The 24,073-nt window shown below is 36.2% G+C and overlaps 1 protein-coding gene across 4 annotated transcripts in view; it reads right to left on the reverse strand.

Moving 5' to 3' along the window:
- Positions 1-24,073, reverse strand: part of ARHGAP32 (Rho GTPase activating protein 32) — a 308,055-nt gene that overhangs the window by 47,142 nt on the left and 236,840 nt on the right. The window contains exon 1 of one of the 4 annotated variants that reach the window (XM_039240251.1): positions 14,022-14,345. The exons of the other annotated variants lie outside the window; for them this stretch is intronic. The gene's annotated coding sequence lies outside the window, so the exon portion shown is untranslated. Of the gene's footprint in view, positions 1-14,021; positions 14,346-24,073 lie in introns of those variants that run through there. 4 annotated transcript variants of the gene reach the window in all.

Below are 24,073 nucleotides of genomic sequence, written 5' to 3' on the forward strand. Positions count from 1 at the left end.
GAAATAAGTCAGAGAAAGACAAATATTCACTCATGTGGAATTTAAGAAACATAACAGATGAACACAGGGGAAGGGAAGGAAAAATAAGAAAAAAACAGAGAAGGAGGGAAGCCATAGGAGACTCTTAAATACAGAGAACAAACTGAGGGTTGCTGGAGGAGTGTTGGGGGCGGAGTATGGGTTAAATGGGTGAGGGCATTAAGGAGGACACCTGATGGGATGAGCACTGGGTGTTCTATGTAAGTGATGAATCACTGGGTTCTACTCCTGAAACCAATACTATACTATATGTTAACTAACTTGAATTTAAATTCAAAAATTTTAAATAAATATATAAATAAATAATGGAGGATTTCTACCTACTGATATGGAGTAATCTTCAGAATACAGTCAGTCAAAAAAGAACACAGAGAACAGTGTATTTTGTGTAAGAATGGATGGAGAATATATATATCACACATACATAAATTCACACAAACACAGGTATGTGTGTACCTAGGGGTTTATTTTTGCAAAGAGGAACACTTGAACAATAAGCCAGAAATTAATAAAAATAGGTAAAGAAAATGGGTGGGGAGAGATAGTAAAACCGCTCTGAATTTACCTTTTCATATAGTTTGATTTTTAAATTATGTTAACAATTTTTCTACATGTTCAAATATAAAATTTAGAACATTAAAAAAGCAAATCCTAATTTTGAAACTAGCCTGAAACAATGTATCTCATACATCAAATTGGGAACACTGTCAACAGAGAGAAATTATTTTAAATGACCTGTAAATAGTAAACTGACCATTCGTACTTACTGGGATAAATTATGGTAACAAAAAAAGTACAAAGTAATATTTAATTTCATTCAACTGTTTTACTATTGGTAATAATAACGGTTGTGTAATTCTGAAACAATTTTATACATATTGTGGGACAAATGTATATTTGTATATTAATTAATTAATTAGTATATTAATGTTGTTAGGACCCAAGATTTTCAGTGTGAGAAAAAGGAGATACAATAATAAAATCAAAGAAGTCACAGGAAAATCCCAGTAATGTTAACTTGAGTTGGAAATGTGAACACAAACTTAAAATACACACATATTTCTCTTAAGCTCTAGCCACTGAAAGGGTTAAGAAACAATGACACTCTACTTGCAATGAACACCTTTGGTTTCAGGTGTGGATTTCTAAATATCATTCCTTAACGAAATAAGCCAGGACTCCCTGGAGAAATAGCTGTTTGCAGGTTGACATAGGGAAAGCACAAAGTAAGATGGTGAAATTCTGTTGTGGCCAAGAGCAAGGGGAAACAACCACACCTGGCAGGAGTGGTGCCAAAAAGACAGGTGAACATGCTGCCACTGGCCAGCTCTGGGACACAATGAAGACCCGAACATCACAGCGAATGACTATAACTTAGTGTAAAACATCAAATAAATAAAAATTCATGTGTCCACAGTAACAGTCCCCAGATGAAAGGAAGGAAGAGAGTGACAATTTTCAGCACAAATGGAGCTGGAACATTTAAAAAACTGCATGAGTAGCTTGCCATAGTGAACTGGGCTCCCCACTAGTAGAGAAAGGAATGTATTTACTTCTTTCACATCAATTAGCAACAGCCTATCTGGAATGACTAGAATTACTTCTATATTAACCAGGAAACACACACGTTCACAATTCAGTGATAGTTTATGGAAATAAGTTATAATGATGATCCTCCAACCAAACTCTTATACACAGTAAAATTACATTAGTCAGAGGGCAGCTGATGTAGAACTGAACTTTCCAGGACACTAGGTAGTTCTGACTCTGCTTTTGGGGTGCCAAGTTTGGCTCATGAACAAGGGAACTTGGCCATCTTTTCCTGTTAGGGTAAAGACTGTTCATGTTTATTTTTCCTAAATAGTGACATAAGCCTCAACTTAAGTAAGGGTTGTAACAGGACACAAAATTAAGACCAGTGGAGAGTGTCATTAGTGACTCCACTCCCATGTGGCACTTGAGGGTTCTGGGAAACTGTGCCGGCATACGTACAATCTGGCTTCTATGCTGCATGGCCAGGCACCTTGCTTTCATTACCTGTCCAAAAAACATTAAAATAAATTGGAAACTTTAAATCTAAGCCTGTAATGGGACTGGGAGGGGTAAGTGTGGTCTCTACCTACCAATCTACAGTCCAATCTGAGACACCGAAATAACCAACAGTCATAATGAACTAGACACACAGTCTTAAATGACTTCTCAGTCTTCAAAGGAAGATTAAAGTATGTCCTATACAGTTTCAGTGTTGCTATTATTGTTGTTAATCTCAATGGCATTCTACTATATGTGTTGCTGAAGCGAGCACAATCTAATTGGTATTCTAATTCACCACGGTAGAGAGAGCTGGGTAAAAGGCTCTGGCATCCATAATTAAATAATCGGTTATCCATCAAGATAGACAAATTTCATTATATTGGAAATTGAAACTAATAAAAATATCCAATTTGGGGGTGCCTGGGTGGCTTAGTTGGTTAAGCGTCCAACTTTCGCTTGGGTCATGATCTCGCGGTTCGTGGGTTCGAGCCCCGCGTCGGGCTCTGTGCTGACTGCCAGCTCAGAGCCTGGAGCCAGTTTCAGTCTGTGACACCCTCTCTCTCTGACCCTCCCCTGCTCACGCTGTCTCTCTCTCTCCTAGAAATGAATAAAACATTAAAAAAATATATTCAATTTGGTTATAATTAAATCTGAAGATCTGACAACACTTCCAAATATAAATGTCTTTTCATATTAGTTTGCTCTTTAGATTTTCTTTCCATTCATTTCTTAGATGATAAAATGACCGGAAAAAGCTTATTACGGACACTGATACTGTCCCCCACCTGCTGCTTTATAACAAACCAGAAAACTAAGTCAGTAAATCTATGTTTTGAGGAACAGAAGTATGGAATACTGTCAGTTACATCAGAAGATTTCTATTGAGGAAGGTAGAGTGGAGGTTTGGGTTTAGACACATTTCAACAAAGGAACATTGGAGGTAGTTGTAAGGGTAACAGGGTTAAGGTCCACCAAATATGCTGAATTAGAGAAATGAAAATGATAACCATGGCATTTCCATAGATAAAGTACATCAAAAGTAAAACACAAACCATATTTAGACAAAAGCAAATCATACCATTTTATATTCAAACTGCCTATTCCAGAGTTAAAATGCAACATGTGCCACAATGCTAACTTCTTCCACATTACTTACGCATGATACATTTTACATCTGCAGTCTTTTTTCAAACCTGAGACAAACCCAACCAGACCAGTCTTTCCAGCAGTTAAAAGCTTTAGCAGTATGACACACACTTCAGTATCTCCAAGGTAAATCTTTATGATACCAATAACCAGTTTACAGGGTACACTAAAAACATACAGTTGAGTAAGCCATAGTGAACCTTGACATGGAGACATGGGGCACTGGGTGTTACCAATTACACAAGTGTAATATTTCTCTAGCAAAACTCAAGAATTCTTACTTTCTCAACACTTCACTTAAACTAGAGTTCTCTAAATTGTGTCTCAAAAATCTTCTAGATTGAGTTTAGAGAAAAGTCTAGGCTTTGGATTAATTTCTCAGGAAATTAAATTTAAAGATGACTTGCACCAGATAATGGCCTCAGCATTACATTTATTTGATTATATGCATTGAGTTTTAAGATCTGTAATAAATTCATAAAGTCAAACAGACAAATGAAAGGGTAGAGGTGGGATGTATAATACCTAAGGAGACTATCATTATTAAACCTAATAAAATAGGAGTATAATGTTTAACATGTCCAATGGATTTTCATGATTGTACATAATATCCTTCTTTTGCTCAAAGTGTTTAAACACATATTAACATATTCAAACATTATGTTAAATATGGAAATTTAACAGAAGGGAACAGAAATATAGGCAACTGGACTATATGATATTTAAGGATCCTGTAACTTCCCAAATTCTAAGTCTCTGTTGCAGATCTTGAAATACTTTATGCTAAATAAATATGAAAACATTTGTTTAAAAATTAAATTCCATAAACTTGCTTTTATTTAAGGCTAAACAAAATATCTATTCATACCAATAAACATGAAGAAAGGATTTTCCTCTAAGCAGGGTCAAATGGACTTTACCTTTATACATAGACTACTAAGTTCTACGAACTGTTCTTCAAAAGAGTATCGTAAAAATGAATTTTAAGAAAAAATTGTTGAGAGAAATAAAGTCTATCATATTATGCTTAGTTTTAACCTCACTATTAGTTAAAAGCCTGCTGACCTAAAACTTGCTTAGACAGTTTTCAGGGCAAACTGACTGGACAACATGAGCAGAAGACCAGGCCTGGGGTAAGGATGGTCCTGGATAGTCAAGAACTACAGAACTATTAGAAGTATTAGAGTCCTGTGTAGGTATGTTTATTTTTAAAAACTGGGGTGCCTGGGTGGCTCAGTCAGTTAAGTGTCCGACTTAGGCTTAGGTCATAATCTTGTGGTTCATGAGTTCAAGCCCCGCTTCGGGCTCTGTGCTGACACCTCAGAGCCTGGAGCCTGCCTTGTATTCTGTGTCTCTGTCTCTCTCTGCCGTTCCCTGCTTGTGCTCTGTCTCTCTCAAAAATAAATCAACATTAAAAAAATTATTAAATACTTTGATTACATAGAAAAGTTTAAGAGAATAACGTGACAAATATCAATGTACACATCATCTAGCTTTTTTCAAATCGTTAACATTTAGCCATATTATTTCCTTTTTTAAAATTAAAATAATAAAGTGCTACAGACATAGTTGAGCCCATGTATCTCCTCCAATCCTATTTTTGTACAGAGAGCTTTTATCCTGAATTCGGTATTATGATTACCTTACTTTACACATGTATAAGGTTATTTATTATACTTTATACGTGTAGGTAACCATAAAGAATATATACTACCATTTTAAATGTTTTTAAAATCTGTAGAAATGAAATCACACTATAATAAACCTTCTCCAAAAATCATGTATTTTCAGAATATATAATTGTGAATCAGTATATTCATTTCAACTACATTATTGTATTCCCTTATAAGTATATACCACTGCTTAGACTTCTATTCTCCTACTGACTATCACTGAAGAGCTCCTCGGTTTTTGTTGTTACCAATACTGCACTGAGCCATCTCCTAAGTGTCTCCCTGGGCCCCTGTGAAACACCTTCTCTGAAACTCATGCTTAGGCACACGACTGTTGGACTCTAGAGTATGCTATTTTTCAACCATATTTCTACTTTGATAAAATATTCTCTAAAATGATTTAGCAACATAAGATGTATTTTGGGGTTCCCATTCTTTATCTCTTTGTCCTATTTAGTTCTTTCAGACTTCTTCATTTTTGACAAACTGAAATTTTATCTCACTTTAATATGGGTTTCTGTGCATGATTTCATATGTTTACTGGCCATTCAGTTTTCTTCTTTAGCGAGAGAACTGTTCATACCTTTGCCCATTTTACTGTTTGGTTATCTTCTTCTTACTGACGAGTAAGAATTCTTTAAATAATCTGGAAAAAAATCCTTTGTTAATTATTCATGTTAAAACATCTTCTCCCAGTACAAATTTTAAAATGTCTTTAAGTATGGTTTCCATGCTTTAAGATATCTTTCTGGTAAGGAAATGTTTAAGGTCAGAAACATATTACAGTATTTCCTATCAACGTTTTTTATCCCTAAAACTTTTTCACTTTTTTACTTTATTTTAGACAGAGAGAGAGAGCGAGAGGCAGAAGGACACAGGGAGAGAAAGAATCTGAAGCAGGCTCCACACTCAGTGTGGAGCCCAATGTGGGGCTCAATACCACATGCCTAGCATCATGACCTGAGCCGAAATCAAGAGTTTGAAGCTCAACCAACTGGCCCACCCAGGCACCCCTGCTTTTTTGCTTTGTCTTTTTAACTATTTTTTATGGTTGGAGTGAGGCTGAGATATAATATTACTTTTTTCCTTATGTATAAACAATGCTATTCCATCACCTTTTATTGAATAATCATTTCTCCACTAACTTTTGATTCTTTTTCTTTTAATGTTTATTTGTTTTTGAGAGAGAGAGAGTGAGCACACAAGCAGGGGAAGGGCAGAGAGAGAGGAGGACAGAGGATCTGAAGCAGGCTCTGTGCTGACAACAGAGCCAGATGTGGGGCTTGAACTCATGAACTGTGAGATCATGGCCTGAGCTGAAGTCGGACATTTAACTGAATGAGCCACCCAGGTGCCCCTAATACTGATTCTTAAATGCAAATATGTATAGTATGTGAGGGATGTCTTTCTCAGTTCTCTTAAATCTGTCAGTCTCTTCTCTCCATTAATACCTTATTTTCTTAAGTTCTAGCACTTTAGAAGTTTTAATATCTAGATAGAGGAGCCCACTCTACTTATTCTTTAAAACTGCCTTTATATTTTTAGCCTTTTACTCTTTCATATCAATTTTAGAATCAGCTTGTCAAATTAAAGGAGGAAAAAAGTTGGGGGGAAGCTGATTAAAGCTGCACTGAATTACAGATTATCTTAGGTGAGAATGGACTTATGATATTGAGCCTCCTGTCCACAAACAGTAAACCTCTGCTCTTAAGATTCTTTATGTCCTTCAGTAAATTTTTCTAACCTTTTCCTATAAAGGCCTTATGTATTTTTTGTTATAGCTATTCTTAGGAACTTTACGGTTTTTGCTGCTACTGTAAATGGTACTATTTTCTCAACTGTATTTTCTAATTGTTACTGGTGCATAAAAACACAATTAGCATGCCGTGACAAACTGCTGTTTTCTTCCAATGATGCCCCTGCAACTTCTAGCCATGTATTTGTGGAGAAAGTAACTCTCAGTCCTTCATTTTCCTCATCGACAATAAAGTTAAAAATAGTAACTACCTAATAAGATTGCGAGGTTGTGAGGATTAAATAAGAGTATAAGGCACTTAGTGCTAGACAGGAAAAATTAATGTTGGGTGCTATTTCACTGAATAATTTTTGCTCGGCTACCTTGCTCAATTCTGTTCTTCTGATAATTTGACTGTAGATTCTTCTGGATTTGTAGACAATCAACAACAAAGATTGGCTGATTTGCTTTTATTCTTTTCCAATCTTGTAACTCTTCTTGTTTAATACTGCTGAACCTCCAAAGAACAATTATCTTGTTCTTGACTTTAAATAGATTGTTTTTTTAATTTAATTTTTAAATTTTTTTAACAAGTAACAGTGTTTTATTTTTATTTATTTATTTTTTAAATAGTTTGTCAAGTTGGTTTCCATATAACGCCCAGTGCTCATCCCCGCAAGTGTCCTCCTCCATGCCCATCATCCCCCTTCCCCTCTCCTCGACCCCCATCAGCCCTCAGTTTGTTCTCTGCATGCAAGAGTGTCTCATGGTTTGCCTCCCTCCCTCTCCCCAACTATTTTTTCCCCTTCTTTTCCCCCATGGTCCTCTGTTAAGTTCCTCCTAATCCACCTATATGTGCAAACATGGTATCTGTCCTTCTCTGCTTGACTTATTTCGCTCAGCATAATACCTTTAAGTTCCATCTGTGTTGCTACACGTGGCCAGATTTCATTCTTTCTCTAAATAGATTGTTTCTTAAGTCTCCCCATTAAGAATAAAATTTTTGTGGGGTTTTTGGATAGAAACCTTAAATATATTAAAGAAATTCCCCAGTCTTAAATGCTAAGAAAGAAAAAATGAACAAGTGTTGATCTTTATCACATGATTTCTTTGCATCTATTATGAAGATCTTTATTTGGTCTTAATTTTTAAGTTTTGAATGTGGCAAACTAAATTTATACCCACTTTTAAAAGTCTTGCTTTTATACTTATGTAAGTTCCCTTTACTCCCACTTCCCTTGTATCTTTGTAAGCATGGAAATGAATGCAGGAGACTAAAGAAGGAAATGGAAGGAAATGGTAATTAAACAAAAAATAATAAAGTCTTAAGCCAAAGTTCCATCTCAGAAACTGCAACAAGCAAGGGAGTACTGTAAACATATCAGAAATTACTTTCAGTAAAGGAAAGCAAACAAAATAATTCTATAGGGTATAAGTGTAGACAAGGAATTCTAAAGACAAAACTGGAACAGGTTGCTGATGCCTTAAATAGCAACAAAAATATGCCACAGATTTACATTTGCAGTCGTAAGTAAAGAGCTGAAGTGAACTGCGTTACTTGGGATTTTCAGATTTATTAATAGGGCTATTGACAAGAGATATAAAAATTAACTCATTTTTAGCATGCACTGTCAGATGTCCTGAAAGGGTCTTTGGGCCACCAAGAAACATAGCTTTGGGATCAGTTTAGTAAACATTCATGTCAGGGGAAAATGTAGTATAATTCTTATTTCGTTTATAGCTTTGAGTATCAATTAAATTGGTTCAAACTAACCAACAAAGCTTTTCTTTGACATTAAGTGAAAGTGATTCGCTAGAATAATATTTCTACAAACTTTTAAAGAAAAATTTCTGGATAGTTAAACAAGATTCTAACATGTGACTCAAATATAAATTAAGCAGACTGAACCAAAAACGCTTTTTCCAATACTAGAGAACCTTTGAAACTTTCCCTTTTGCGAAAAAACTTCAACATAAATAAAGCTTTTAGGATGAATAATGATATAAAGGAAGTTCTTTAAGTCAAGAACTGAAAATACCAAAAATAATTTTGATGTTGTAGTTTTTTTGATCTTACAAAAAACACCCTCCAAATCAGAGTAGTTTCTTGTACACCAAACTTACAGTAAGTTTTTACTTGGTGAAATAAGACGTGTTCAAGAAATTCTATACCTGACTCTATTTTTATCTCTGAAAATCTTCTGGTCTAGCTTGTATTAGTTCTCCCTCAATCTAGCTCTACCCATGGCCTGGTTCCAACTCCTATGATGAAAAAGACAAACTGAATCCTAAATCAGATATCCAATAAAAATTGAGGGAGAAATCTAGAAACAGTGATAACTGTGATACAGTAATATCATGACAATAACTATAGTATAGCTAATATTTATTGAGTGCTTACTATGTGCCAGGGCTTTACATGTGTTAACCAATTTAAACTCAGTTTGGGTTAGCATCACACTCTAAAATAATTTAAAGTCAAAATATAAACCAGTATATGATCACTAGAATTTTCTTCTTCAAAGTTTATGTCACAAAAACAGGTATATTAAGTAAAATCTAATTCATCTCCCATTACATTCAATGTGATGACTTTTAAATGTAATAAGGGTTATCAGAATAGTGACACTTTCATGCTTTTCCTTTCTTCAGTGTATCCAGCTCTGTCAAAATGACCTCTGACTCATATTCCTTTCCTTCAATTTATTTGGTACTACCCTCTAATATCTAAACATGTGGTAAAAATATTCAATAGGCATAAAATGTTAGCAATTCTATTTGAAGATCTACAAATACATGAACCAATGGCCTAGTAACTGAATGTTTTTATGACTTTCCAATAATCAAAAAAACAGTCCAATTAACGTCATCCATTCAATCAAGCCTACAACTGGCCAGGCAGGAGCAGGTGAAAACGAACTGGGCCAAAAATACACAGATACAGTATTAGTCCTGATTCTGCCAATAACTTGCTGTAAGATTTTAGAGGAAATAAATAACCATTCTAGAGGTCAGTTTAGTACCATGAAAAATGAGAAGTTTAACCAGTTTATGAATTTGGAATTTCAGTGAAAATACCTGCAAAATCATGAAATACTCTGACAAAATAGAACGTTAGACCAACACAGGAAGCTCCGAAGTCTGTGGGAAACATCTTTGCTGTAGGAAAACTTACCAGAAGGAAAAAAAGACATCATTTAGAACTTCACTGAAGAGCTATGTAAGAAAATAAATTAGGCTTTGTAAAGCATCTTGGAAAAGGCTGGTATAAAAATTTAAGATAGAAAAATCACTGTTAAATGTTACTATTTTATGCACAGTATATTAGGTTATTAGCACTTTTTAAGTAAAATTAGTTTTAATTAAATCAATGGATTTATTTTTCTCCATTAAAACTTAAAATGGTAGTTAGTAATTGTACTATCTTTTATTGTGAAAGCTGTTGATTATATCATATATACACTATTGCTTATTTTTTTGCTTTGCTAGCAAACCCTTGGTAAATAGCACAATGACCATTTATAATATTGTTTTTACTAGAAAATGCCATATACTTTATAAAGATTGATTTTTGAATTAGGTTTCATGAATTTGCTGCAGTAATACAATTATGCATCAAGTTATGGAAATAGTTACATAAGCATGTTGTATAAATTAGTTATATAAGGATTCCTTACTACTATTTTAAGTAATAGAAAAAAAGGGAAATATTATATATAGGCTCTGAACTTCTGAAAATTTACATTTTATCAGATTTATATTCAAAATGCAAAATTCTCACTATCTCCCTAGGAAGTACTTCTAATTTTTAAAGCAGGAATATAGCAGTATTAGCCTTGACTTTCATGCCTCTCCATCTCCACCCACTGCCAAAATAGATGTCCAGGAAAATCTTTAGATAAATATGAGTACTAAATCTTAATATGCTGTTGAAATTGTTGTGGGACAAGAAAGTACAGAATTATTTTTGACTAATACATCATAAACAATTTTGGAAGTTAAGAAAAAAACACAGTTCTCTAACTGATGCGTGTAACAGCTGCAAGGGACTACCACAGAGAAAACATCTGAGACCAGCTCAGGGATGAGGCTCTGGAATGTGGACAACCGTAACAGTTTTGATATCTGTACATTCCAACTTCAAAGGGAGGAAACCAGGTATTCGAGAAATGCCATGTACAATGCTAACATAAAAATAGCGTTGACAGTGATGGCTCTTGATTGAAAAATTGGAAAGCTACTAACAGTTACATAAGTCAAGAATGCTTCCATTTACTTATGAGAGAGAAGAGCAAGCATTTTCAAAAGGCATTACTCTCTGGAATGCAAATGGATGACACTAAGGCATATAGAAGATAAATCTACAGTAAATCTTAGAGAAGAATCTTTCAGACACAGAAGAGATAAGAGTAATTCTCTTGGAAAAAGACGCAGAAAACAGGCAACAAACCACTTCTTCAGAGTATCCAGCACAACCCTTATGTGCAGTGGCATGCCTATGCTTAACAAAAATATTTGGGTATTTGAATAAAAACACTTCCCTTTTTCAGAGTTAAGAATGAAACCAAAGCAACATCATGCTGTCACCCTTCCTGAAGGAGCACACACACAGGTATGAGTTAGAATGAGAACAGTATGTGAGCTCTTTAAAAGTCACGGTTCCCTTGGGAAAATAGGCATCAGGTTAAGATAAGACACTCTCATTATTTACATTATACATTTACTTTTCCAGGAGCTATACATTTCAGTAATATCAGAGGAGGCGCAAATTTAGCTTATGGGATTTTAGGGTGACATAAATAAGCTATACATTCTTCTTGCTAAAAATGATAGTGGTTATTTAAAAATTTAAACTACAAATTAAAATAAATGTGATCAGCTTTGTTCCCCAACTCTGTACAAAAAAGAAGCAAAAAAAAAATTTTTTTAACTTGGTGACTTTACCACCTCAGTTATTATATAAAAGATTCTGACTAACTGCATTTCTAAATACAGAACAAAAAATTTGCATTTTACCAGAGAGGAGTAGGAGGAAACATGGGGTGGATATAAATTCCTGCCACTAAAGGATTCTAACACAGGAATGAGATATAATATACAGATTAGGGAAGTATCTCTAATAAGAATTTTATAATAATCCAGGTCCTTATTTTTCCAGGATGAACTAGTACAATTTGATGTAAAGCTTAAAAACTGGTACTATTTCAGGAAGACATTTATTTACATATTCTCTCTTATAAAAAGTAAAGTATAATAACTACATATTCTTAGGAATTCAGTAACATCAAAGGTAAGAGGACTATCAAACTACATGAAGTTCTAGAAATCTGAAAACTGAGATAAATCTTAACAGTGTGAAAACTTTTCTTGAAATTAAATTTGTTTTTAGATTAAAAACAGATTAAATGTAGATTAAAGTGTAATCATATTCACTTTCATGTCATATAATCCTCTGTGCTTTATTAAGCCATGAAGTTTGGTGTGGGTCATAGGTTGTTTTTTATTTGTTTTTGTGGGTTGGGTTTTTGGTTTTTTTTTGCAGGAGCCAGAGGGGGCAGGTTCTATATTTGGAAAGCACAAAACTGATAATGAGGACACTTTATTTAAAGGCAAAAGTCTTAGAAGCCTGCCCTACAAAAAGAAAAAAGAAAAAAAGAGAAAAAACTTGACCGTTAGCATGGAGAATAAGACATGGATTTTGGAATCAGACAGACCTGAGGGTTTGGGCCCAGTCTCTAACTAACTACTTCCCAATTTGCAAAGTCTTGAATAAATTACCTATTTAAGTTTCAATTCCCACAAATACACAGTGAGAATGACAGTAATAATACCTATCTGTCAGGGTTACTATAATGCTTACATGAAATTTTATATGCCAACTGCTTAACCCAGTAAGTGTCAATAAGCTATTTTTACTACTGTAATTTCTCTTTACCTTTGGTCTAAAAATGTTTAGAGTCCTCCACAGCACAGGGCTGACCAAAACCTGAGTCCGCTTTCCAAAGGAGGCTTAATGAAATGAGGTTGTTACCTCCTCAAATCAGAGCTAAAGTCACTATGGAAGGAAATACACAAACAAGGGAGCACTTTCTAGTCCTTCCTATACTCGTCTTAACATGTAAACTTAACCTAAGATACTTGAAATTTCTGTTCTCTTCTACTGAATCCCATAGAGTATTACCTAATACTTTAAAAAACAAGGAATGGGGGCACCTGGGTGGCTCAGTCGGTTGAGCGTCTGACTTCAGCTCAGGTCATGATCTCATGCTTTGTGGGTTCAAGCCCCACTTTGGGCCCTGTGCTGACAGCTCAGAGCCTGGAGCCTGCTACAGATTCTGTGTCTCCCTCTCTCTCTCTCTCTCTCTCTCTCTCTCTCTGCCCCTCCCCAACTCGTGCACTCTCTCTCTCTGTCTCTCAAAAATAAATATAAAAAAATTTAAAAAATAAAAAACAAGGAATGGTCTCAAACCATTACATATGAGCAACAAGTGCTTTAAAAAAATTAACAATGAAAGAGTTCTACATTCTGAAATTCCCACATTTATTTTTCAAATCCTTGGTTTTCAAAATTAAAATACTGATTCATTTAAATGGTAGAAATAGTCCTGAGAAGAAAATGTTCAGCTGCTTAACAGGGCTGATCTGTGATTCTGAAAAAATCCCAATTTCCATGCTATAATGAAAAGCACTTATCACCAAGGTCTAAAGAAACACCACAAACACAGAATTCTATCCTAGTGCTAAAAAAAAAAAAAAAAAATCTCCGCAACAGGAAAGAGTCCACATTATTCTATGGACAAAGATGGTTATCCTTACTAACACCAATGAGGGGGAAAAAAACACAGTACTTGAAGGTAAAAGGGCAGAAGGGTTACTTCCTTATGCCAATTTGAACAGTCTTTTTATACAATGTGCTCAATTCATTTCAGTAAGTCGGTGCTGACTATTTTCAATTAGTCAATAATTGAAATATTATTAACCCACTAGGAAAAACAGTTTTTTTCATGAGATATACTGGTTGTTTATTAAACAAAGGTACGTTCTTTGAGTCACGAAGACTTTTGTACATTAACCTTAAGTCTAGAAAACATTAAGAAATAAGCTGATTTGAAATGGAAAAATGGGTATTTTTCTGAAACTGACTAGGAAAGTAAGAGCTGCAGTGCCCAATACCTATATGGTACAATCTATTTCAAAAAATAAACACCTCTCTACAGACATGACAAATATGAAAGTTCAATTACTCAATTTCTGAATAATTAAAAAAATTAACCATTCAAAGCAACTTCAAAGCAACCAAAGAAACACGTGCCCAAATAAAATATAAAAATAGACTCCGTGAAATATTCTGAACATTGCTGGAGTCAAACATCTGAATACTGAGATATCCTTACCTCCTGCTGTGGCACAGGTTTTAGGATCGATATTTACAATGATCCCCAGTGACTGTCCTTAGCAGAGGATCTCACAGGACACAGCAGCTCTACATTCTGTGCAAAAGCATGCAGAGTGAATCACAGTCCCACGGCTCTGACCTCATCCACCACAGACTAACTCTGAGTCAGGTCCCCGCAGCACTTTAAGGTTCCAGCTCTGCTTTCGGGTGCCCCTTTCGAGCAGTTTTCTTTGCCGGTTTTGTTCCCTTACCCAAGGCGAGCCGGCTGGTGTGTGGGCACGAGGCTCGCCTTCAGGAGCTCACTCCTCTCTGTGCATGTACTGCTCCTGCAGCACACAGAAAGGGCCCTGCCCAAACTCACACTCGCAGAACAAGCTTTGCCAGTATAGCTCCACCCATCAACCTCACACAGGTGAGCATTCCTGCTCAGAAAAACACTAGTAGGAGATTGCCATTTATTACATTCTTAATCTTTTAGAAAGTTACTTATTCTTTGACTCTTTATATTTGCCATCTAGATGGGAGACACTGTATCCAATAAAAATGACCGGTATTTCAGGCCCAAATAAAATAAGAATAGTAACTGATCAGGCAGGAAGTATTCCCAGTAAAAGGCTGAATCATTAAACTAGCAGCAACAAGCTAGGAAAACATACACTGTTAATGTCTTTGCTGGTAATGACCTGTAATTGTGATTCCACTAACACATAAAAAAGGAAAAAAGTATCAGTTTACACTGCTTCTGTGTGAACAACTGTGAGGGACAATACTCTGTTAAGCATCTATTAGGAAGAAAGAATAAAGAAGGGTTTTTCAGAATCGAAAATCCAGAATTAAATTTTCCTGAGTATGACTTCTTCTTTTATAAGGCACCTGTGTTAAAATTCTTTTTTTCTTAAAAATTTTAATGTTTATTCATTTTTGAGAGAGAGAAAGAGATAGAGCATGGACAGCGGAGGGGCAGAGAGAGAGAGAAAGAGAGAGAGGGAGAGAGAGAGAATCTGAAGCAGGCTCCAGGCTCTGAGCTGTCAGCACAGAGCCCAACATGGGGCTTGAACCCACGAACCATGAGATCCTGACCTGGGCCCAAGTCAGACGCTAACTGAGCCACCCAGGTGTCCCCAAGTGTTAAAATTCTAACTTTCCTTATATATTCAAGAGATTCACTATTCATACTAAGTAACAGCAGTGCACTTAAAATTATTTGAAGAAATACATCAATTGTAAGAAACTAACATATTTTGCTACAAATGATGTTTTTACTAATACCAATGTAAATCCACATTCAGATATTTGTTTCTGGTAAACAAAATAATGCTACTATGTGCTAGACACAATTCTAAATATTTCACAGACAGTCTTCATTATGACCTTATGAAGTTGATTCTAATGTTATTTCCATCCCTTGGAGAAAACCAAGGCAGAGGGGTTAAGAAAAGGCCAAGGTCACAGAAACAGGAAATGTCAGATTCAAGATACCCAGAGAGGAGCTACCATGCCAAAATCTTCTGCTATTGATCAAATTTATTCTCTCCTTCCTTTCTAAACACAGCTCTGAACATAAAATTATTGATAAATGGTACGTCATAGTAAGAAAAACAATGAATTGGTGTAATTTTAAAATACTAAAAGCCTCAGAGAGTTCCAATATGTTGCAGGAACAAAACATGTTCATTTTTACCAGTGGAACAGCTGTGGATTTGTGGATTTTGTTGTTGTTGTTGAATAAGAAATAAGGCTTTTAAAGTTTATTCATAGCGGAGAAGGCAAAGCCACCTTTAAAAAATTTATTTTTTAACTAATAAGCATCCTTACTCCCATCCTTTGGGAGGTTAGTACTAAAGACAATAGGGCTGAGTGGTGGGAGTAGAGAAAAGGAAAGAGGAAGAAGAGAGGGAAAGAAGGGGGAGGAGGAGGTCCTGCTGTAGAAAAGCCATCTGGGGACATTCAGTACAATTCATCGACCCCTTGCGTTACCTAACATCGAAGCACAGATGGGAATGAATAAATTTGACAACTGTTTGCCGGAGTGGAGGAGAAGTCCTTAATTAATAACAGTAACTCTCACCTGAAACAGAAAAGGCTGTGATCGATGCTGTATAAAAACACATGGTAGGAAAAGGAGAGTACACAAAAACTACTGAGCCTGGAGTAAGGTCTGGAATCTCATTCACTGCAGCATGAGTGTCAATTTCCTGGTTTGGATAATATGCCATTACGTTACATAAGACGTTAAAACTGGGAGAAGTTGGCTTTTGAGTATCTGGGGTATCTTTGTACTATTTTTGCAACTTCTTCTGACATGAGAAGTATTCAAAATTAAAAATTAAAAAATATGGCTGACTGAAAGCATCAGGTTTTTTTTTTTTTTTTTTTTTTGTAACTTTATTTATTTGAGAGAAAGAAAGAGAGCGTGTGAGCAGGGGAGGGACAGAGAGAGGGAGAGAGAATTCCAAGCAGGCTCTGTGCTGACAGCACAGGGCCCAACTCAGGACAGCACAGGGCCCAACTCATGAACCATGACATGAGATCATGACCTGAGCTGAAATCAAGAGTTGGATGCTTAACCGACTGAGCCACCCAGACACCCAGAAAGCACCATGCTTTGTCTTCTGATGACTGCTTAAGGCACGAGAGAGGTCTCTTGCTGTTTTTCTCTCATATTTAACAGTGTCTGGAGGCTCTCCTGTGAGGGGCTAATGTCTATCTGTGTGGTGATGGGGTAACATGGGAACTCACTGGACAGGCAATAGCTACACTGTAATCACTCTATTGGAAGAATTACCTATCTTACTCAAACTCTTCACAGTATGTCTGAAAATTCTACAGGTTTCATGGCCAGAAATAGATCCAGAATCCAATCACCTCTGCCCATTTTTACCGCTACCACACTGGTCCCAGCCACCATCCTCCTTTGCAAGACTCACTACAAACAGCTACTGCCAGTCTCTCTTCTTCCACCCAAGTCTTCTCCAATCCTTAACGTGGCAACCAAAGTGATCCTCCAAATAAGGCCAGATAACAATTCTGTTCAAAACCTTCTAATATCATCCCATATAATTTTAAATGAAAGCTGAAATCCATATAGCAGTGCCCAGGTCCCAAAGAAAACTTGACACCTTTCACCTCCAGACCTCGCCTCACATCACTCACTGTTGTAGTCAAACTGCCTTACAACAAGTCCTCTAACAAGCCAGGCATATGTCCAGCTCAGCAGCCCCACACTTGCAGTTCTCTGTCTGGAACGCACCCCCCAGGTAAGTGCTTTGCTCTCCTCCTCATCTCCTTCAGGCCTCTGCTCAAAAGTCACCTTCTAATGAGCCCTTCCCACCTTTGGAATGATGAGCCCACGTGAGCCACATCCCAGCACTTCTAACCCGTGCACCCCTTTCCAGATTTGTCTCCACAGCACTTATCAAACTATATTTTATCACACTACATTTTACTTGTTTGTTTACCTTTTTCTCTCCCACTCATCATACTTGAATACAAAACCCCCAAATGACAATATTTGTCTGTTGTATATACTATTTTAGTCCTAGTACTTAGGATGTACTCCATAAATTCTTTAATTTTTTTAATGTTTCTTTTTTTATTTATTTCTCAGAGAGAGAGAGACAGTGTGAACAGGGGAGGGTCAGAGAGAGAGGGAGGTACAGAGTCTGAAACATGCTCCAGGCTCTGAGCTAGCTGTCAGCACAGGGCCCGACATGGGGCTCGAACCCACGAACTGTGAGAATATGACCTGAGCCGAAGTTAACTGACTGAGCCACCCAGGCGCCCCCATAAATTCTGATCAACGAATGAATGAATACTAAAAATGACCAAAAATAGAAACAGTTGCTTTACTTAAAGGAAGGAGAAGACTGAGTAGGGGCCTATACCTAGCACGGCTAAAGGGGCATATAGGAGGTCAGGAAACATTTTTGATTACTATAGTGGAAACTGTTCTATTTTTAATTATCAATCAACTGTTTTAGAGCAAACATTATATATAAAGGATGCAAAATGGCATAAAATAAAATATCCACCAGTAACCAAAACAATTTAGGTGAGGAAAAAAGACATAAAAAGTGAAGAATCAAATTCAAAATGAGATAACTCATTATGCTATTACACAAGAGAACTATACACTATTTTCAAAACACTGATACAAATAATAGCCACTGAAGGCTAAAATGTAATCCCTTTTTATCATGGAATCATCTGGGAGTTTATTAGAAATGCAGGTCCCATCCTAGACCCACTGAATCATGATCCCCAGTTTTTAATACTGCCTCTCAGGCAAACTGAACACACATTGAAGTTTTTGAAGCAGTGGTCTGAAGAGCCTTCATGAAGAACACAGTAAACATTTCAGCAAGGAAAAAGATCATAGTCAAGGGAAGCGGGGAAACCCAAAGTATACTGCGAGGTAAAGAAACATGTTCCTGACACTAAGTATAGATAAGAAAAGGAAAAAACTTGGTTACAAAGACAAGTTAGCTCCAGTTATTTACGGATCACCTCAAATTCTAGGCTAAAGATTTTGTACATAATTCTGGAGCAGAGGGAAATCACTGAAGTTTTCTCAAGCCAGGGATTACAAGATAAAAGTTGTATTCTAAGGGTGCCTGGCTGGCTCAGTCAGTAGAGTGTGCAACTTTTTTTTTAAAGGTTATTTATTTATTGAGGTGGGGTGGGGGGAGAGGGAGAAGGAGAAGAGGAAGAGAGAAGGGAGGGGAAGAGAGAGAGGGAGAGCTAGAATCTCTGTGCTTTCAGCACAGAACCTGACACAGAGCTTCAAGCGTCAAGAGTAGGACGCTTAACCAACTGAGCTACCCATGCATCCTGAATGTGGGACTCTTGATATCAGTTGTGAGTTTGAGCCCCACACTGGGTTAACTGCTGTCAGCACAGAGCCCACTTCAGATCCTCTGTCCTCCTCTCTCTACCCCTGCCCCTCCTACACTCTCTCAAAAGTAAACATTATAAAAAAGGATTTTACAAATTCATTTTAATAGTATTAAGAGAGAGCAAACAATCATGTGTCTGTGTCCAATGTATGAACCTCCTGTGAGCGAGATAAAGATGAATGAGACATGTTTATCCTTTGTGAGGGGATAGCAATTTGGGGAGCAAGTGGCAGAGCTGCTATTAGATGGGGCCAGGGGTAACCAGGAGATGGGGGTAGGGAGAGAGGGGCAGCAGGCTCTCACGGAGGAAGAAGGTCATGGCGTGAACCTGGAAACATAAGGAGGATTTCAAGTGGCCGAAATGGGGAGGAGAACATTTCATACTCCCGGCACGGTGGGAGCATATGAGTGCACGTATGTTCAGAGCATACAGAAGTGGGGCCCAGCAGAGTACGTGGGGAGAAAGACGAGAACAGGAGAGCAGAGACGGAGGATGCCTACAAATGCTGTTACAGAACAGAGTGTGGAGTGAGAAGGGTTTATATGTAATGAGGAAAGACTGATGGATATTGTTTGGATTAATTAGGCATGAGAAAGGATGAAGGCTGAACTGAAATTACCCTATTAAGCCAGGGTCCTAGAAGTACTTCTTTTCATCCTCCATTTAACCCATCTTTTGCCCCAACTTCTGTTCTGGTAGTATAATATAGCCTTGGAAATCCAAATATGTTTTTATTCATAACTATTGTAATAAAAGCTAAACACATTAAATAAATATTTGTTTTGAGAGAGAGAACAATAAACTTTATCTCTACTCAATGTTCTAAAGTGGGACAAATTCTGGATTCTGAGTGAATCAATCGCAAATGAGTTAATCTATGTCTTGGTACAGCACACAGTGAGAGCTACATGAGTGCTGGCCATGGTTACCACCAGATGTCAGAAAATTTCAGCAAATCCCAGTTGTGAACCCTCAAGCAAGCTGTCTAACCTCGCTGAGTCTCCGGGGCTCTATCTGTTAACATAAGGTGTGGCAGGATATAGAAATACACCCCCTATCCCCAAAACCTCACAGGATTGTATCAAGAGTCAAATTCCAATTGACATAATGGAAATACAAGTATCCATAAACTCTAAGGTATCTATTTTGAAACTGTGATTTCCAACATTTGAAAAGCACTTGACAGATACATGCTATTATGAATCTTCTATCTGCTTTTCCCTAATGCAGAGTATGACAATATTATCTTAATCTGTCACTTGCAATGTATTCAGAAAGAAAACTTTCTGGGGCATTCTAGTATTTTGGTACAAATCTGTATCTTACATCAATGCCTTCCAGGATGCCAATTTTAAGATCTGATTCTTGAAGTACTGGGCTCTAGAATATAAGTAAGCATATGTTCAATACAATGCTAAACACAGGATAAGTAAAAACCTATACCTACTTTACTTAATAAAGTAAATGTCTGGTCAGTTCATAATAAAGTGACATGTTAAAAAAACATGGTTACAGAAGAGGAAAGTGCTAGAAACTCAAAGAAAGAAAACAAACCAGGAGCAAACAAATGAAAATGAAAACTACTATAATTCATTTGTTTTAGTGGTATACTGTGAGATGCTGGCATATAGATTTTACCAACAAATATTAATTTTGTATCTACATAAACCAAATCTAGATTGTGACACTCTGGAATTTAAATGACATAACAGTGGATAAATATAAATCAATAAATGCTACGGCTGACATTTATTAAGTACCCAGGGGCTTTAGATGCCTTATCCCTAATCTTCAAAGGGATGTTGCCTCACTGTTTTAAATAAGGGAATTAAAAGTTAGAGAAGCCAAATGTAAAATGTGGCACAGGGATTAAAACTTGAGGTTGGAAGCCTACGCTCTTGTCCCTTAAACAGTGCTGTTTTTCACACATGTATATAAGTTAAATAAAATATCTAAATTAAACCTATTCTCAAAAAATACCTATTTTATGGGGTGGTTACATTAAGAAGGACTCTTGGAAATCACCTATTTGGACAGGATGGAGTTAAGGGGAGACACAATTTACTTTTTCATTATGAAGTAATACTTTTTTATTATAAAGGGGTTAAATAATACAGAAGCAAACAGAGAAAAAATGAAACGTCTCTTGCTTATCTCCACAATCTCATTCTCCTTTCCAGTTGTTTTGTATCCTTCCAGATCCTCTTCTAAGAATTTACAATGAGATTATTCTATGTTGTGATTTGCTTTTTCATTTAACAATAGATTACAGAAAACAATTCCATATGACTCTCTTTTTGAGGGCTGCAGAATATTTTACACATGTAAATAGATAAGGATGTAACTATTTTGAAACTGTGATTTCCAACATTTGAATATTAAGGCAATACTGCAAAGAATATTTGTCTGGATGGGAGATCTATTTAAAGAATGAAGAGTGACCAACTGAAAAATGAAAAAGGACTCAAACAGGCATTTCTCCAAAGAAGATCTACAAATGGGCAATAAGTATATGAAAAGGTGTTCAACATCATTACATTTCTGTATAATCACCACCTGGATCCACAGAACATTACTAGTATTCCAGAATCCTCTCTCCTGCCCATCCCAATCACCTATCCCCTTCCTCCTCTCCAAAGTTAACTGCTATTCTGAATTCTAACACCACAGAACAGTCTTGAGCTCTGTGACTTTGAACTCCCTATCCTATGCGGAATTATACAGTGGATGTAAACATGTACGTATAGGAGGCTTCTCACTCAACATTTATTTTTGTAAGATTTGCCCATATTGTTACAGATAGCCATAACTCATTTCATTTTCATTGGTGTAGAAGAATCCGTTCAATGAGTCTTCATTTATCCATTCCATTATGGATATACCTCTGGTTCTTCAAGTTTTTTGACAGTCAGGACTAAGAATGCTATAAACAGTCTATATTTACCTAAGAGTAAAACTGCTGGATCCCAGGGTATGTGTCAAATTTAGTATGGAATACAAACAATGATGGTCTCACATTACACTCCCACGAGCAGTGTGAGAGAATTCCTGCTGATGCATATCTTTGTCAACCTTTGGTACTGTTATTCTTAAAATTTAACCATTCTGGTGGGTATGTACTAAAGTCGATGGGATTCCAATTTGCATTTCCCTAAAGATGATGCTGACCATCCTGTCATATGCTTATGAGCATTTTGGCTATTTGTTGTAAAGTACCTATTTAAGTTTTCACTTAATTGAACAAATCATTTTATCAGTCCTTTTCTTACTGATTTTTTACATACTTTAGTTAAGTGACCTTTGTCAAATATCTTTTTCATTTTGTGATTTCCCTTCTTCATTATCTTAATAGCATATAAGATGAAGTTCTAAACTTTAATTAAATTTAATTATTAAGATTACTGCTTATGTCTATCCCAAGATCATGAACGTAGGTCATGAAGATATTCTACTATATTATCTTCTAAAAGTTTTATTGTTTTGCCTTTCATATACAGATCTGTAATTCTCCTGGAAATGATTCTGTATACAGGGTTAAATAAGAATTTTACACACATACACACACCCCTCAGGGTGACCTAGCACCATTTACTGAAATAACTATCCTTTTGACAATGCTCTGCAAATAAAGTATCTATCCATTTACAGGTTTGTTTCTGGACTCTATTCTGTTCCACTAATCTATTTGTCTTCCCTTGAATTAATATCAGGACCTTAAGTGACATTTTAACAATAAACCTTGATATTTAAAATAGTAGGTTTCCCATTTTTCTGTTCTTCAAAATTGTCTTTGGTATTTAGGTCTCTCCATTTCCATAATTATTTTAGAATCAGTTTAGAACCAGCTGTCAACTCCCACAAAAATTCTAACTCAAAACTTGGGGCATTTATCAGCAATTCTGCCCTACTGGGCTCTGAACTCCAATTTTTGTTTTCCCAGGACTGTGCCTTTCTCTACTCTTATCAGTAGACACCCTAGGGGAATGTCTCCATATACTGAGGTCTAACTTCAGGATGTCCTTTTTCTACTTAACCTCAGCTCAGTAATAATTGTTTACTGTCTTACTAACCCCAATGCTACAAAGAGATATTTTCATAATCCTGTCCAAATCTTCTTTCTTCAGAGCAAAAGTTTTTATCTAAATTCCCTAGTCCTTCATTTTATGAAGAAAATAAGCTTTGCTTTGTTTTTCTCTTACCCTCTTTTACTACTTTCCTTTCTCTCCTCTCTTCCTCCTCCAACTCCTCTTTTTCTTTCTTTCTAAACAAAAAGATAATGTGAGAAATGAGGGATCCCACGATGGAAATTATAAAAAGACAAAATGCTGATCCAAGAATTAATAAGGGGCACCTCAGTGGCTCACTCAGTTAGCGTCCAACTTCAGCTCATGATCTTGTAGTTTGTGAGTCCAAGCCCCACATCGGGCTCTGTGCTTACAGACAAGAACCTGGAGCCTGGTTAAGATTTGGTGTCTCCCTCTCTCTCTGCCCCTCTCCTGCTCTCACTCTTTCATAAAGATAAATAAACATTAAAAATTTTTTTAAAGAAATAAAATAAGAATTGAATTTATCAGATGAGCTTAAGAGGAGCCTACACAGAAGAATCAGTGAATTTTAAGATAGGTTGATACCAATTATCTAGACTGGAAAGAGAAGATGTGTAAGACAGTATCAAAGAGTGTAACCAATCCATAAAGGAAAAGAAGAAGAGAAACTGCACAAAAGAAACAATGAAAAGATAATAGCTGAGAAAACTAAAAACCTGAAGAAAGATATCAATAAATAAATCCAACTGCTCCATACACTACAAACAGGACAGACATTAAAAAATATATATATATATATATATAAATATATATATATATATATATGCTTTCCCTTCTTCTTCCCCCACTTCAACCTCACCTTCTTCCATCAAACCATAACTGTGATGACTGAACTGCCAATTTCTTATGGACAAGCTTCTATCTTTCTTCCTCATTTCTTTCTTTTTCTGTCTCTCTCTCCCACCAACTCCCTCCCCCGCCACACCTTCTTTTTCTTAAGGCAACATGGATACTTATTTTCTTGATCAGGACATGGTGACTCAATGATTTTATTTTTACATACACAAATAATTGAACATATTGAGCACATTAAGAGGAGCTCCAATGC

The sequence above is a fragment of the Hyaena hyaena genome, unplaced genomic scaffold (assembly GCF_003009895.1).
Source record: "Hyaena hyaena isolate Hyena2069 unplaced genomic scaffold, ASM300989v1 scaffold_171, whole genome shotgun sequence".
NCBI classification, from domain to species: Eukaryota; Metazoa; Chordata; class Mammalia; order Carnivora; family Hyaenidae; genus Hyaena; species Hyaena hyaena.